The sequence below is a fragment of the Rattus norvegicus genome, chromosome 3 (genome assembly GCF_036323735.1).
Source record: "Rattus norvegicus strain BN/NHsdMcwi chromosome 3, GRCr8, whole genome shotgun sequence".
NCBI lineage: Eukaryota > Metazoa > Chordata > Mammalia > Rodentia > Muridae > Rattus > Rattus norvegicus.
In genome coordinates this window covers 140,349,657-140,363,497 of record NC_086021.1, presented here as the reverse complement: position 1 = coordinate 140,363,497, position 13,841 = coordinate 140,349,657, and the positions used below count along the sequence as shown (strand labels likewise).

Genomic DNA, 13,841 nt, shown 5'->3' with positions numbered 1-13,841 from the left:
TTTTTCTTTTTTTCAGGGCTGGGGACCGAACCCAGGACCTTGCGCTTCCTAGGCAAACGCTCTACCACTGAGCCAAATCCCCAACCCCGCAAATAATCTTTTTAAAAAAAGATAAGGTCTGTGTCCCCTCTCCATGAAGTATTGGGCTTCTAGTCACAGCTACGAAAAGAGTACAGAGAAAGGATGCTCCGGGGTTTCCAAAGTTAGCTCCTGAAAACCCACCATCAGCTTTTAGTCAGCTAGCTGGAGTGCTCTTGCCCTGCCCAGATGAGAATGATGGGAAGGTGAAGGGCAACATTGCCAGTGCTGGCCGTCCTGGGCCCTTGAGAGCCCAGGGCCTAGGAGAAGTTCAGGCAGACCCTATATAGCATATAGCTCTAATCTAAAAGTTAGGGACTATTGCTCCAGGCTTTAGAAACTTGGCCTCCCAGCACTCAGGTTAGAGGTTTATTGCTCTTGGTTTTAACCAGCGATAGATCTGGCACCTGGCAACTCTTACAATCCTCAGCTTTCAGGAGCAGTGAGATACAGCATCAGACAAAAGTAGAAACAGATACTAATATCTGTGTGTGTCTGTCTGCCTGTCGGTGTAGTTCTCTCCTTCTTCTATTCCTCCTCCTCCTTTGTTTTTAAATTCAGAGTCTCACTGTGTAAGCTTGGCTGGCCTGGAACTTTCTCTACAGACCAGGCTGGCCCCAAACTCACAGACATCTACATCCCTCTGTTTCCCGAGTGCTTGGATCAAAGGTGTGTGTGCCCCCACATTCAGAAAGGCAGTGTCCTCAGTGTCGCTTTCGGTATTTGCTTCAGGTCTTTGAACTCCCAGCTTTCCCGTGACACATGTTTTAGGTTTAAAATGGGATCCTCATCCCTTCACAACCAAGCCTTAGAATTCCTGGGCCTGGCATATTTGAAAATTTGAACTTTAAGGCCTGGAAGTTCCCTGGAAGTCCCAAGGCAAAGAGTTCCTTGTCTTTAAAGCACTTTACCCTGCTCCTCCTCATTTCTGGGATGGCCTATCAATCTCTCGTCACTATGGCTGCCGTTGCCACTGCGTTTGCTAATGTGTTGCTGTTCTCTGTGTCGACTACCCTCCCTCTAGTCACTATTGCTACTATTGTCATTGCTGTACTCTGGGCTAGGTACTCTCTCATCACATTAAAAGGGTTATCTACAATAAAGGTTTATTGTTTACATTAACAGTTTTAATAATGCTCTAACAGCAGTAAATTCCTGCCCACCCTGGCAAAACCTGAGTCTCTCTAATCAATTTTACATAGTTTGGGGAACTGTACTGTGAAGAGGCCCAACTAACCTATGCAGAGAGAACAAACCAAGAAGCACACGTGGGAGAAACCTAGTTCTGGAAGCTATGACGCCCAAACTCAAGGCACTGGACGATTTGGAGTCTAATGAGGGCTTGCCCTCTGGCTTATTGACAACACCCACTATCAGGATCTTCTCTTGCGAGAAGACTCATACTAGCTCTCTGAGGCCTCTTTGATAAGAAAACTAATTCCACCCACGAGGGTGAAGTCCTCCATCACCTCCCCAAAGCCTCCTTTAACAATGTCATCACATCAGTCAGGTTTCTACACAGGAACTGGAGGCAGCCGGGCACGAATATATGCATAAGCCTAATTTTAAATTCAAATTATTTAAAACATTGTTTCAGTTTAAGTTCTCTCAAAAGCAGATCCTGAAAGTTTTGGGTGTAGGTGTTTGCATAGGTGGTGATTCCTGAGTGCTTGGTCAGGGATAAAGCAAGTTTGTCGGCAACTGGCTCTCTCCATTCCTGGGAGACAGATGAAAAGAGGAAAGATTTATGTTGGTTTCTATCAGTACCTGGATGTTCCGTTGTGGGCAGGTAGTGAGGCACATCTGGGAGGGGGAACCTGTAGCAGAGGAGACAAAATGGCCTATGTCAAACAAGAGATAGGGAGACCTGGGGGAGGACAGAAGACAAAGCGTCCCTTTCCAGAGCGAGCCTCCAGTGGCCTACTTCTTCCAATAGATCCTGCTCCCTCCACTTCCTCCAGTAGGTCCCGCCCCCCACTTTCCCGCTGAATAATCACACTTCATCATGAGTCCTTCAAGGATCCAATCACTCCCCAAAGCTCATCAGCTGTCAACAAAGCCTTTAGGACTGGGCATTCAGGGGACACTGCAGATTCAAACCATAAGATAAGTCACAGCTAAAGGTGGCCTGGGTTCATTTCCTCTAGGGACCCCCTGAACAACTGGGTGGAGCGTGACACAAAACCACCGTACTGAGGAGAAGGAAAGATGGGGTGTTCATACACTGTATGGATTGGATTCAATGCCTACGAACTCCTAATCCCCGATGTGACTATGTTTGGAGTGACCCTTAGAGGCAGTAACTAGGTCAAGTTAGATCATAGGGTGGAGGGTAGGATTAGTGTTCTTGTGGAGAGCTCTTGGTGCTGCCTTCTAGGAATTTGGCAGGAATTTGACTTTGGGCTAGGACGAGGAAGTAGGCTCCAGATGAGTCCAGCTGAGGACTGTGCTCTTTGTATCTTAGTGGGTCTGGTTAAGACTCTGAGTACAGGGTTGGGGATTTAGCTCAGTGGTAGAGCGCTTGCCTAGCAAGCACAAGGCCCTGGGTTCGGTCCCCAGCTCCAAAAAAAGAAAAAAGAAAAAAAAAAAAAAAAGACTCTGAGTACAGTGATCACGGGACCTTTGTTTAAGCCTTGTTTGTTCCTTAACTACTCTGTTTATGCCTTGGGAATGACCATATTCTTTGTATGTATCTAGAGTGATAAAAAAGCAGACTGGAAAAAAAGAACAAACCCTGATCAGCTTCAGAACTGGCTGGGGTCAGGCTGTCTAATTGTCTTTTTCTTTTCGATCCTCACTCCCTCTCTTGACACCCTTTTGACTGACCTAACTGGCTTGGTCATGTTTTTATAAGACACAATAGAGCTTATTCTCTTTCCCTATTGGTCTCCCTCCACCTCCTTCCTTCCCCCCCCCTCCTCTCTATCCATATCCATGCACTGAAGAAAGGCCATGTGTGGACACAGCCAGAAAGCAGTCATCAGTGCAAGCCAAGAGAGAAAGCTCCATCACCAGACACCACGGCAATCAGGATGTTGACCTTGGACCTCTACATTTCAGAAATTTGAGAAAGTAAGCTTTTTACCTAACAGTCTATGGCGCTTTGCCAGAGCAGCCCAGGGAGCCTAACACAGGCATCCCTCTGGAACTGAGGGAAAACTTTTAAATCCAGTGAAATACTAACATATCTCTAAGTCATTAGTGAGTTACCAGCAGACTAAGGAAGTAACTCCCAAAATTCTAGACCGAGGCAGCCCCTCAAGGTGAGCACGTGCTTAGGTCTGTTTCCTCTTTGGAGCTGTCATTAGTTGGGAAGTAACAACTGTAGAACTGAGCTGTTGGGTTTTGTTAGTCTCAAAGAGTGAGGAAAACAATATCAGCTATAAAAAAAGGAAAAGAGAAAGAAAGGGAGAAAGGAAAAAAAGAAAGAAAGAGAGAGAGAGGGGGAGGGGGGAAGAAAGAAAGAAAGAAAGAAAGAAAGGAAGGAAGGAAGGAAGGAAGGAAGGAAGGAAGGAAGGAAGAGTCAGTTATCAAAGCCTGCCTCAGGTGATGATTCTGAACGTCCTCCATTTGGCTGGGACCAAGCTACCTTTTCAGAGTGAACAGAGAGTGAAACCAAGTTCCTGAAGGATTAAAGCTAATCAAAGGAAATGCATAATTTTTTTTTTTTTTGGTTCTTTTTTTCGGAGCTGGGGACCGAACCCAGGGCCTTGCGCTTCCTAGGCAAGCTCTCTACCACTGAGCTAAATCCCCAACCCGGAAATGCATAATTTTTAAAATGTAAAGTTTATATAAGGTCTCATTATGTTCCCCTAGTTGTTTCTAACAATCCTGTTTTGGCCCCACACGTGCTGGCATGTGTAGCCACACAGTCTAAGGAAGCTAGGTTTAATTTGGACAAGAATTAAAGTGCTTTGTGTGGCCTTCAGATGACAAGTGGAAGGAAACAGAAACCTCCTGTGGGGAAAGATGGCTTCATCCGGGTCTCAAATGATTCCCACATAGGAATTCCATGTCAGCACACACAGGTAATGCCACACAGAGGAACAAGAATGTATGAACAAGAAGCCCCTTGGACAGAACCAAACCTACAAATATTTGAGATATAAATTACCAATCATAAGAAGTAAGATAATTTGTTTTCTATGTTTAAAGATACACACGCGCACCATGAAAATATCACTACAAAAACCTAGCATGGTGCCATGTACTTTTAATCCCAGCTCTTAGGAAGCAGAGTCAGGGGGCTTTGTAGGAGGTTGAAGCCAGCCTGATCCATACACAGAGTTCTGCACCGGCCAGGGATACACAGTGAGATCCTAGCTTAGGGGTATATACCATGATGCAAACTTTAAAACCCTGATAGCACATGTGGGAAAGAAGTAAATGAAGTCTTAAATGGAGAATATATTTTTCTGCTTGATCCACCATAACAAAACACCACACATCATATGCCCTAAAGAATGTAGATTTAGGGCTGAGAATGTAGCTCGGTTTGTAGAGAACTAGCTATGGTGCACAAAGCCCTGGCTTGGTGTCTAGTACCACGTAAAACTGGCCCATGCTTGTGATCTGAACACTTTGGAGTTGAAAGTGGGAAAGCCTGACGTTCAAGTCACCTTCAGCTAGGTAAGTAGCTTGAGGCCAGCCTGGCGCTCTGGTCAAGGGTTCTCTAGTGGAGCAGAATGAATAGATGTCACAAAGAGATTTACTACATTGGCTTATACAATATAACCAGAGTACTCCAGCAATGGTTGTCTCTTACCAGAGAGTTCAGTGGTTGCCAGCCTAATCTATAGGCTGGATCTTCCAGCAGCTGTCGTGATGTGGAAGGCCCTGCCCCTCTATAGCCACAGGAACAGGATAGACTTGACAAGCAGCTTCTCTCTTAGTTGACTCTAATCCAATCAGGTTGACAGCCAAGATAAACTGTGCAGAGGAAGTAAGTTGCTGGGGGTGGGCTTTGAGGGTCTATAGCTTTGTCCCAAGTCCTGGTTCTTCTGTCTGCTTCTTGTATGTAGATAAAAATGTGATCTGTCAGCTCCCCAATTCTCCCACCATGCTTTACCTTCCTGGACATTTTGGACTTTCCCTCTAGAATGGTAAGCCAAAAATCAATCTTCCATAAGTTGCTCTTAGTCAAGGTATTTTATCACAGCAATAGAGAAGTGACTAATACCACATACACACACAACCACACCACACACACACAACCATACACATTCATACAACCACACACACTCACACATACCACATACATACACAACCACACCACACACATACAACCATTCACACTCATACAACCACACACTCACACAACCACACCACACACACATACAACCCCCCCACACACAACCACACACACACACACATACAACCCCCCCACACACAACCACATACACTCACACACACCATCCACTTCCATACAAATTAGGTTCCATGATGAGGTAAAATGTGATATTTGCCTTTCTGGTTCTAGCTCACTTACAATCATCTCCTGTCCACCTATTTTCCTGGAAATGATGTAACTCATTTTTCTTTGTGGTCAAATAAAACTCCATTGTGCTCCCAGGAGTAGTATAGGGAATTTTAGCTTTTGTTGTTTTGTTTTTTAATGTGTGGGAGTGTGACTTTTTTGCCTGTATGTATGTGTGTGTGTGTGTGTGTGTGTGTGTGTGTGTGTGTGCTGCTGGTGCCTGAGGAGGTCAGAAGAAGGTGTCAGATCTTCTGGAACTGGAGTTACAGACAGCTGCAAGCTACCATGTGGGCGCTGGGAATTGAATGCAGGTCTTGAGTGCTTAGCTATTCACCAGCCCTAGGAATTTTTTTAGTGTTTTGAGGAACTTTCATACTAGTTTTCATGGTGGCTGTAGCACTTTACTTGCCTTTCAGGACTGTAAGATCTATCCCCCCCCCCCCCCCCATCATATCTTTGTCAGAATTTGCTATTGTTTGTTTGGTTGGTTGGTTTGGTTTTTGTGAGATCAGGTCTCACGCTGTGGCCTAGGCTGGCCTCAAACTCTCAGCCATGTTTCGGCCTCAGAGTAATAAACATTATATTGATAAATTTTCATGTGTTGTTTGCTGAGAGCAGACTCTGGCAACAAGAGATGGACCACCTTCCAGATTTGAACATGTTCTTGAATGTCCTCCAAATTTCTTTGTCCCTGGGGCAGGCTGGCCTCTTACCCCTGGGGCAGGAAGAGGACAACACCCAGAGGCTAGGGATATTTATTGCAACCTTGCAAATGGCTGGAAGGTAAACTATTTCCTATGGAAGTTGTGTTCTTTCCCACATGCTTAAGATGCCAGCAGTGGGAACAGGAGTAGAAGTTCACCTATGGAGAAACTGCTCTGCGTAGCCAGGACTCTTCTAGTCATTTCTGCCAGACGTTGCGAGGGCCAGATTTGATGATCTTCCTTCTGCCTGTTCTCCTAGCCAGCTTACTGCAGTTGTTCCTGCTGGATGTTGGACGTTCCCAACTTTATGGTGCTATTACCTCTGTCTGCCGCTACCACCTATCTACTGTGTATTCTTCTGCTTGCTCCACGTTTACTACGCTGACTCATCTAAGACTCCAAGCATAACTACTGGCGATCGGTCTCCATATGGAATTCAGGTGTGAGTCACCACACCCAGCTTGTTCTCGTGCATGTGTGTAAAATGTATGAGTTGCGGTGTGAGCACTCACCTGCCGCAGCACACACGTGAAGGGCAGCACTCAACCTTTGGGGTCAGTTCTCTAAGTACTGGATTATAAGGGACTCCTTTCACAAACAAGCAAACAAAAACTGACAATAATAACAACCAAGATTTACTTTTTTTTTTAATCGAAACAACATTTTATTTTTAAATTCAATCAGAATTTTTACTAATTTTAGTAGTTATTAAAATTCTATATTTGTATAAATTATCTTCTGAACTTTAATGACATACTATTTAACAGATCATTTATTAACTCTTTTTTTTTTGTTTTTGCCTCATATTGGTTTTTTTTTATTTATTTATTTATTTTTTTTTATTATCTTGAGTATTTCTTATATACATTTCAAGTGTTATTCCCTTTCCCGGTTTCCGGACAGACATCACCCTCCCCCCTCCCCTTCCTTGTGGGTGTTCCCCTCCCAAACCTCCCCCCATTGCCACCCTCCCCGCATAGTCTAGTTCACTGGGGGTTCAGTCTTAGCAGGACCCAGGGCTTCCCCTTCCACTGGTGCTCTTACTAGGATATTCATTGCTACCTATGGGGACAGAGGCCAGGGTCAGTCCATGTATAGTCTTTAGGTAGTGGCTTAGTCCCTGGAAGCTCTGGTTGCTTGACATTGTTGTACTTTTGGGGTCTCGAGCACCTTCAAGCTCTTCCAGTTCTTTCTCTGATTCCTTCAACGGGGGACCTATTCTCAGTTCAGTGGTTTGCTGCTGGCATTCGCCTCTGTATTTGCTGTATTCTGGCTGTGTCTCTCAGGAGCGATCTACATCCGGCTCCTGTCGGTCTGCACTTCTTTGCTTCATCCATCTTGTCTAATTGGGTGGCTGTATATGTATGGGCCACCTGTGGGGCAGGCTCTGAATGGGTGTTCCTTCAGTCTCTGTTTTAATCTTTGCCTCTCCCTTCCCTGCCAAGGGTATTCTTTTTCCTCATTTAAAGAAGGAGTGAAGCATTCACATTTTGATCATCCGTCTTGAGTTTCCTTTGTTCTAGGGATCTAGGGTAATTCAAGCATTTGGGCTAATAGCCACTTATCAATGAGTGCATACCATGTATGTCTTTCTGTGAGTGGGTTAGCTCACTCAGGATGATATTTTCCAGTTCCAACCATTTGCCTACGAATTTCATAAACTCGTTGTTTTTGATAGCTGAGTAATATTCCATTGTGTAGATGTACCACATTTTCTGTATCCATTCCTCTGTTGAAGGGCATCTGGGTTCTTTCCAGTTTCTGGCTATTATAAATAAGGCTGCGATGAACATAGTGGAGCACGTGTCTCTTTTATATGTTGAGGCATCTTTTGGGTATATGCCCAAGAGAGGTATGGCTGGATCCTCAGGCAGTTTAATGTCCAATTTTCTGAGGAACCTCCAGACTGATTTCCAGAATGGTTTTACCAGTCTGCAATCCCACCAACAATGGAGGAGTGTTCCTCTTTCTCCACATCCTCGCCAGCATCTGCTGTCACCTGAGTTTTTGATCTTAGCCAATCGCACTGGTGTGAGGTGAAATCTCAGGGTTGTTTTGATTTGCATTTCCCTTATGACTAAAGATGTTGAACATTTCTTTAGGTGTTTCTCAGCCATTCAGCATTCCTCAGCTGTGAATTCTTTGTTCAGCTCTGAACCCCATTTTTTAATAGGGTTATTTGTTTCCCTGTGGTCTAACTTCTTGAGTTCTTTGTATATTTTGGATATAAGGCCTCTATCTGTTATAGGATTGGTAAAGATCTTTTCCCAATCTGTTGGTTGTCGTTTTGTCCTAACCACAGTGTCCTTTGCCTTACAGAAGCTTTGCAGTTTTATGAGATCCCATTTGTCGATTCTTGATCTTAGAGCATAAGCCATTGGTGTTTTGTTCAGGAAATTTTTTCCAGTGCCCATGTGTTCCAGATGCTTCCCTAGTTTTTCTTCTATTAGTTTGAGTGTGTCTGGTTTGATGTGGAGGTCCTTGATCCACTTGGACTTAAGCTTTGTACAGGGTGATAGGCATGGATCGATCTGCATTCTTCTACATGTTGCCCTCCAGTTGAACCAGCACCATTTGCTGAAAATGCTATCTTTTTTCCATTGGATGGTTTTGGCTCCTTTGTCAAAAATCAAGTGACCATAGGTGTGTGGGTTCATTTCTGGGTCTTCAATTCTATTCCATTGGTCTATCTGTCTGTCTCTGTACCAATACCATGCAGTTTTTATCACTATTGCTCTGTAATACTGCTTGAGTTCAGGGATAGTGATTCCCCCTGAAGTCCTCTTATTGTTGAGGATAGCTTTAGCTATCCTGGGTTTTTTGTTATTCCAGATGAATTTGCAAATTGTTCTGTCTAACTCTTTGAAGAATTGGATTGGTATTTTGATGGGGATTGCATTGAATCTGTAGATTGCTTTTGGTAAAATGGCCATTTTTACTATATTAATCCTGCCAATCCATGAGCATGGGAGATCTTTCCATCTTCTGAGGTCTTCTTCAATTTCTTTCCTCAGTGTCTTGAAGTTCTTATTGTACAGATCTTTTACTTGCTTGGTTAAAGTCACACCGAGGTACTTTATATTATTTGGGTCTATCAAGATTTACTTTTTAACAAGGTAGAAGTATTCCTGTAGCTGTGAGGTTTGCTATGTCTGAAAATCAAGATGCAGATTCAATGTTTGATTACACACGGAGACCAGGTCTCACTATGCAGCCCTGGCTGGCCTTGAAGTCACAGAGATTCTCTGGCTTCTGCCCCCTGAGTTCTGGGATTAAAGGTTGGGTACCACCATGTCTTTACCTTCTTTTGGTGTGTGTGGAATTGTAAACTCGAGTGTGGCACTCATGGAGGCCAGAAGAGGGCATCATATCCCCTGTTGCTGGAGTTACAGATGGTTGTGCACTCTCTGACATGGGTGCTGGGACCCTAACCTGGATCCTCTGGAAGAGCAAACAAACGCCCTTTACCAACAGCCACCTCTCTAGCCTCAGGTTTCTTCTTTTCCAGAAATGAGGACAGTGTCCTTATGACAGAGATTTATTGACTGGACATGGTGGTGCACACCTTTAATCCCAGAACTCAGGAGGCAAAGGCAGGTGAGTATCTGTGAATTTGAGGTCCTCTGCGTGACCCTTTCTCAAAACAAAAAGAAAAAGAAAAGAAATACACACACACACACACACACACACACACACACACACACACACACACACACACACTTTTCAATTTTAACATCTGGTGCTAATAAAATAGATAAAACATATGTAATATGTTTGAGAAAAATCCGGATCAGACTAAATTACATCTCTGTGCATACCAATGACAAACAAAACAGCAAAACAACAATTTTAAGGGCTGGAGAGATGGCTTAGCAGTTAAGAGTGGTGCCACTTGCTAACCCTCCAGAGGACCTGGGTTTAGTTCCTGGAATCCATGCAGTTGCTCACAACCATCTGTAACTCCAGGTCCACAGGATCTTATGCCTTCTTCTGACCTTCATGGGCACAAGGACATGTATGATGTACGTACATACATGTAGGTCAAACACTCATACAGTACAATAAAATAGACAAATGTCGTTAAGAAGGCAAACAGGTAAGGAAGCAGCCCTCCCTAACAGGATGCTATCACCCAAGACAGGATTATTGCATTTGCTTGTCTTGATTTCAATTTTTAAAATATAAATTATTTTTATTTTTATGGGTATGAGACTTGTTTGTGGGCCTGTATGTATACCATGAGTGTGCCTAGCATCTAAGGAAGCCAGAAGAGGGCATGGGATCCTCTGGAACTGGTTAGAGATGATTTTGACTCATCATGTGGGTTCTGGGAACTAAACCTAGGTCCTTTGAAGGAACTGAACCTGGGTCCTCTGAGGGAACTGAACCTGGGTCCTCTGAAGATCAGCCAAAACTCCTAACTGCTCAGCCATTTCTCCAGCTCCTAGATTCCACTTCTTCATTAAGTTCATATTCTATAGATTAAAATCCATGTCTTCTAGCCAATTAGATTATATACTAAATTTTCAGTCAGAAACGTGTACTATATAAGGGTTAGGTTTTGGTGACACAAGAAAGTCGTTCAGAAGCAGGCAACTGAGGAGAGCTGATACAGCACTACCTGCTCATTCCTGGAAGGTTCCACAGGGTAGAGGGCCAACAGTATCACTTTCTGTCCGTTCCCTCTCTGAGAAGGAGTTCTTATTCTGTACTGATCAAATTACTGAAGTGTTCTATTTTAGACTAACCTTAAACAACTTGGTAGATTGAAAAGAAAATAACTTTAAAAGCAGGGTCACGTGCAGCACAGGCACTATGTGGCCTGAGCTGGCCCTGTACCTATGAATTTCCTGTGTTCTGGGATAACATGGGCATCACGACATCTAGCTCCTTGTGTTTTCCTTGTTTTTACAGTTTCCGTGTGTAAATCCAAGGCCTCAAGCTAGGCAAATGCCTTTCTGTGAACCGTGCCCTTAGCCCAACTTGGATCCTAAGTAAGTAGCTGGTTTGCTTTTTGCAAGCCTGCACACTTATCTGTCCCACCAAGTGGCTGGACTATCAACAGGACTCTGTGTATAAGATGGGACAGCCATAAACCTATCTGTCCCTGGGTAAGGGGAAATGTCAGAGCCAGTACACAGTGAATCTCTGTACCCTTCACAAGCACAGTCAAGAACACTCGGCAGTTTGTTTTTCCTCATTTGGCAGTGGGTAGCTGCATGAAGGAGCAGAAGGCTCCCAGCTCAATCCCTTCTTAAACTTTTCCCACAAGCCTCTTTTTGCCTGAGAAGTTTTTACAGGACCCCAGGCATATAAGCATATAATAAAATAAATATATAAATCAAACATTTACAGATACAAATCTTAAAAAATATTTCAAAGCAATTCTTTGGGAATTGAATGGTCTTTTATCCCAGCACCTGGAAGTCTGAGACAAATGATTGTTACCATTTATTAAAGAATAGAGGGGCTGGGGATTTAGCTCAGTGGTAGAGCGCTTATCTAGGAAGCGCAAGGCCCTGGGTTCGGTCCCCAGCTCCGAAAAAAAGAACCAAAAAAAAAAAAAAAAAAAAGAATAGAGCAAATGTGCACAGAAAGGAGCTAGATGTTACATAAAGAGTGAAATTGTGGCAAATATTTGCTGCTACAAGACACAGGGTCTTCAATGTTTTTCAAAGTTGATCAATTCTTTGTTTTTATAATTCTGAACAGAGAGTACTTCAAATAAACACATAGAGAAAAATGGCAGAGGTATGTTTAGAACCCTTTCAGAGATTGTTGGAAATTCCTTTTAAAATTTTAGTTATTTTTAGTTTTTAGGACTCCTGGGAGATGGCTCAGGAGTTGAGAGCACTTGCTGCCATTCAGAGGACTTGAGTTCCAAACACCCATGTCAGGCAGTGACAACTGCCTATAACTACAGCTCTAGGAAGGCTCACATAGAGTTCTGGACTCCTGTGGTACCCACATACAGTGGCACATGTTCTCTCTCTCTCTCTCTCTCTCTCTCTCTCTCTCTCTCTCTCTCACACACACACACACACACACACACACACACATACACGAGAGAGAGAATCTTTAAAACAAAGCTTTTAAAAAATTATTTTAAATTTTATCATTAGTGTGTACATGTGTATGTGACACACATGTATATAGCATGTGCATAGCATGTTTGTGGAGGTCAGAGGGTTTATCCTCTCCTGTCAAATGGTCTCTGAGGATTGAGCTTAGGCCCTAAGGCTTACACAGCAAATGCTTTCATTGAGAACCATCTCACCAGCCTAGAAATTCTGTCCTAAAACCAAACTAAAATTCTTTTAGTGATCCTGTTTTTCCAGTTTTTTGAAGACAGGGTCTCACTAGTTAGCCCTCAACTGGACTTGAACTCATAAAGATCATACTGCCTCTGCCTACCACGTGCTGAAATTAAAGTCATGCGCCACCACGCCAGGTGTTGCTTTGTGAGTATTTTTTAATGACACTTGAGTCAGTAACTCAAACAGCAATTTTTAAAATCAAGCACTTGACCCAATATAATCCAAACGTATACTAGTTTAATGCTAAAGAATATCAGTAGGATATTAGGAATATTAGGTGTCTTTGCTTTCTGTAATTAAACCGCCGTGTTTCTATTAACAGTAAAAACCAAAACCACACAGTGGCCTGGAGTCTGAGCGGGCGTGTTTTGGGCGGTTCCGGTTGGCTATGCGTTGCAGGGTAGCGGAGCTCACACATTGTGTTCAGACCCAAGGTTAGGATAAAAACTGCATGGTGCGGTGTGGCATAAGCGAGCGCTGGCAGAAACGTCTTAGATTTATGATGCATTTGATTTTGAGTTAATTTTTAATTCTAGGGGCTCAGTTACCTTTTACTGCTTCCAGATTTTCTGTGACCCCATTCAGTGGCATAACCCGACATGGGGCGGTGAGCGACAGTTTAAGAAGCTGAGTTCTAGACAGCGCAAGGGCAGTTGCCCCCGCCCCGCCATCCATCCCTTTGGGGCTGATCTGATACCGTGCACTGCCTACAGTCTCCGAACATCACCTGCCACCCGTTTCTCTTTTACTAAGTTTTAGGAGCCCCAGAGAAACTACAGCCTGCAAGGAGGCCAGAAGGCCTTTTGTTCAGCAAAAGTCCCACGTCAGCCCCTTTTCTCTCTACCTCCCTTCCTTCCTCTTTCTCTTAACACTCAAGCATTCGACCACTGATCGAGAGTTTGGTTCCCTTTCCTATATAAATTCTTTAAATATTTTTATTTTTTATACTGAAAAAAAAAAACCTAATCTAAACTCTTGGTCAAGGTTAAGTCAATTCTTTTTCAGTTAACTTACAGTTAACCTACCAGCCTCTGCCTCCTGAGTGCTGGAATTAAAGTCCTGTAGCACCACACAAAATGCAAAACGATTTTTTAAGTTTGAAAGAAAATTTAGTTGCAATAAATTTATTTTTACTCATTTTTTTAAACATCAAGGAGGTTAGAAGTTAGAAGGTTGTCAAATATTTCTAAGTCATTAGTTGTAGCAGTAGTTGGGCTATGTTCTTAGATTTTTAAAATTTTTTATTTATTCTCTCATATATTACAT

At 43.3% G+C, this 13,841-nt stretch overlaps 1 long non-coding RNA gene across 1 annotated transcript in view; it reads right to left on the bottom strand.

Annotated features, from left to right (window-relative positions):
- Nucleotides 1-493: 493 nt before the first annotated feature.
- LOC102552951 (uncharacterized) overlaps nt 494-13,841 on the bottom strand; it is a 61,245-nt gene continuing 47,897 nt past the window's right edge. The window contains exons 4-5 of the long non-coding RNA XR_005502479.2: nt 4,844-5,172; nt 494-1,895 (exon numbers count right to left, since the gene is read on the bottom strand). This is a non-coding gene — a long non-coding RNA (uncharacterized LOC102552951). The remainder of the gene's footprint in view (nt 1,896-4,843; nt 5,173-13,841) is intronic.